Source organism: Protobothrops mucrosquamatus, unplaced genomic scaffold (assembly GCF_001527695.2).
Source record: "Protobothrops mucrosquamatus isolate PMUCROS unplaced genomic scaffold, P.Mucros_1.0 scaffold_146, whole genome shotgun sequence".
NCBI lineage: Eukaryota > Metazoa > Chordata > Lepidosauria > Squamata > Viperidae > Protobothrops > Protobothrops mucrosquamatus.
The window spans coordinates 441,046-444,634 of record NW_015386222.1 but is presented as its reverse complement, the minus strand read 5'-3'; the positions used below and the strand labels follow the sequence as shown (position 1 = coordinate 444,634).

Sequence of the window (3,589 nt, the reverse complement as noted above, 5' to 3'; positions counted from 1 at the left end):
ACTGGCATGTACCTTTTCCCAATTCTCATGTTCTGAAAAAATTGCAGACCATGAGATAATAACATTTTTAGGTCCATCTGTAAATCTATATGCCTTTGTTCCTGATTGATAACTTATACATTTCATTTTCCTTGCCTTTGGCTGTCCTTTCCTTCAAATTGTCTTGGGAATGTGCACCCATGCATTGCTGCTAAAGATTTTTAAATGTGCCAAGGATGCTTGTCTTATATAACATGTAATATGGAGTTTCATTAATAGTTTCATTAATAGCATAACACACCATTCCTGCATTCAGCAACTCTATTCTCTGCCGAAGTGTAGGGGTTCATTCTTCTACGAATTATGCCTTTTTTTCTCAGCCACTGCTGAAACATATTAGACATGAACTCTGTTCCTCTGTCTGTTTGTAGTTGACATACCCTTTGATTATACCTCCTCTCTACAAATACTACCCACTGCTTAAATTGTTGAAACACTTCTGTTTTGCATTCTAGTAAATAACAAAACCCATATTTTTGAGAAAGCATCAATTACCAAAGCAAATTTGGCCCCTCCCATTGATGGAGATAAAGGGCCAATTAAATCAGCATGTACTAACTGAAAAATCCTGTCAGATTTCCTATCATTTCTTTTTTTTGTAATATATTTTACTGATTTTTAAAAAAAACATAAATCACTTAATAATTGGTGAACAGTGTGTTGTTCAGGTTTACATTTGTAAAACAATCACTAACAATTGATTTCTATAATCCATAATCCACATAATGGTTTTAGTTGATTTCCTCTTTTCCCAAAATATCGTCTTTTGCAAACATTGAGTTAATACAATTCTTATTATTTTGATTTATAACAATTAAATATATAAATTTGTTCCCAATATTCCTAAAAATAATAATCACATCAATATAATATTTGTTTTCTATCCAATCATATTGGTTGCCTTATCATAAATCCTGTTACAGTCCTTATTTTAATTTGTTTCTCCCACCAAATTCTAGGTATTCTTACTGGTTAAGATTTTCTCAAAAATTTATTACATTTAAAAATTTAACTATTTTTTCCATATGAACCATCTCACATTTGACAAAACAGTGAAAAAAAAGAAAGGAAAGTAAAAGTAAAGAAACATAAAAAATAACATACTACTTAAAATATATATCCCTCCTAAGCTAATATATATTTGTTTCCAAAATTTCTTATTTTTAACCATAATTAAAATATGTTTAATCTTTAAATATTCCATTTAATACATCTAGTCATCTAGTCCTTTAACTCTTATTCAAAACATTTTTATCCATTATAATTTTCTTAAATTCAATCAGATTTAAATATCTAAAATATTTCCTTTATCTAAGTCATTTCAACTTTTTTATATTACTCATATTAAGAAAGAGAATAAAAAAGGGAAAAAAGCATACTATATTATTTAGGGAATTCATCCCTCTTAGAATGACATATATATTCCAAATCCTTTTTATTTCTTTAACCATATTCAAACAAATGTTTCTTTTTTAAGTATTCTCTCTGGTTAAGTCCCATTGTCTATTTTCTTGGTTTCCATTTTAGTCTTTTTCCTTTGCCCAGTATCTTTCTTAATCAATGTATTTTGCTGAATCAAAAGGTTTTTCCATATTTTCGTAAATGTTATGTAGATATAAAAAGTAAATCAAGTGAAGTGTCTTTGTACGGGACTTCTGCCTTTCCATGTTTGTTGAAAATCTTTTTATTTTTCTTTCTCTCTGCTTCTCTTATCATTTCCTTTCTCTCCGATGTTCCTGACATCTCTAAGTCATTTTATCCAATCTTTTCTTGTCCTCAGATTTATTTTGTAGTCTTAAGGGATAAGTTGGTTTTTTTCCAATTCTTGTGATTTTTTTCCCCACTAGGATTAAATCATATTGCCTTGTTTTGTTAAGTTCCATCTTTAAGTCTATTCTCAATTTTATATCCATTTATTTGTTTTATCTGCTCCTTCTCTGTTGTTTTCTGGGAAATTTTTTGTTGTAGAGTTAACTTGGAAATAGATTGATTTATATTTTCAAAGTTATTTTGGATTTCTTTGTGGTTTAAAGTCACTGTTGTTTCAATTAGTTGCAGTATACCATATATCTCCTTCTGTGGAGTATTTATGTTTTCTTGATATGTTCTTTCTACATGTCTCTGATCCATGATGGCCAAAAATTTGAGTTTTTCTCTTCCTTTCTTTTCTCTGCAAATAGCTTTAGAGTCCCAACTAAATAGATATTTGTAATCCAAATAGTTCAAAAAAAAATTTCCCTGAAATTTATAATTCTCTTTGTCTACAGCCCAGATTATTGTCTTTTTTGTCACAGCTGTTCTTTGTTGTTAAAGCTTTGAAGGTCACAAACACAGATTAGCTTTTCCCAGGTTTTGCCAAGTCTGATATTAAAGTTATAGCTATCATAGTCTTCATCCACCACTAGATTCCAGCAACTATTTGTTTTTCAATTTCCAAAATGAACAATTATCTTTAAAATGAGAGTCTTAACCATTCAAACAATTTTAGATTTATCCAGATTTAAGTTTTAAATTTCAGGTTTTATATTTATTTCACTTCCATATATTTTGATCCTCCATAAAAAGATTAATTCGCCGTTTCCATTAGTATAAGAATGAGGCGGAAATCCCCCTCTTTCCCTTTCAGAGGTATTTTGCTTCTTGGGGATCTTTTCCAGGAAATTAAATATAGAATAAAAAAGAGAACATTGAATTCCTCACCCAGTTTCAAGCACGCTGTTCACAGTTGTGCTGGTTAGTACTTTTGGACTTCGGTTGCTAGTAGCTTGGGCTGGTCAATGAAGTACGGCCAGCCTTTCTCCTGTCAGGTTAGAAGACTTTCCCCAAGTCGAATGGAACGACTGCCACCGTTCCAGAATCACTGGGGCACCCTTCTTTCTTTGCCGCTGTTCCGGGGTGATTTAGACCCATTTAGTGTCCCCTGGCAGGATGAAATTAGCTGCAGGGGTGCGGAGAATCCACAAGCCTGCGACTGGTCGCTAGCACGCAAAACCGGAAGTCAGATTTCCTATCACTTCTTTTGCTAACATTCATACTTTCAACTTGGCCTCTTTGCAAATGTAGCGCTACCTCCTCAGAGGCCGCCAATGCCCAGGCCCTCCCAGCCACGTCCCCCCTTGTCCAGCCTTGCAGCAATGTTCTTTAGAGATCGATGAGATGTCTTACAACCGGAGCTCACACAGCATTAATGGGTGGCAGGCTCTTCTTGTTGAAGCAGGACTTTCAGGCACAAACTTAACCAGTCTCAGTGGTTGATGCTCTGAAGATGTATATAACAGCTCAGGGCTGCTTTAGCAGCAGGAGTAACAGGCCCCTGAGCAATCATTCAGAATCCGATGAAATGGGGGGGGGAACCCCAGCTCCAGATGGTAACAATAACAACGACGGCCAGTATGTTATGGCAATGGCTCATCCCCCAGGGCAACTCCCCCCACAATGTCCCAGCACCTATGCCAGCAGCGATGGCCACAGTCCAGATGCCTCCAAAGTCCACAGCAACAGTTGGCACCACCAGTCTCTCTCCTCCTGGTGCTTCTTCTCTAGGATTCTT

The 3,589-nt window shown here is 34.7% G+C and overlaps 1 protein-coding gene across 3 annotated transcripts in view; it reads left to right on the top strand.

Annotated features, from left to right (window-relative positions):
* The window catches only part of SMIM5 (small integral membrane protein 5), a 33,618-nt gene that overhangs the window by 12,374 nt on the left and 17,655 nt on the right, over positions 1 to 3,589 (top strand). The gene's annotated exons all lie outside the window — the stretch shown is intronic.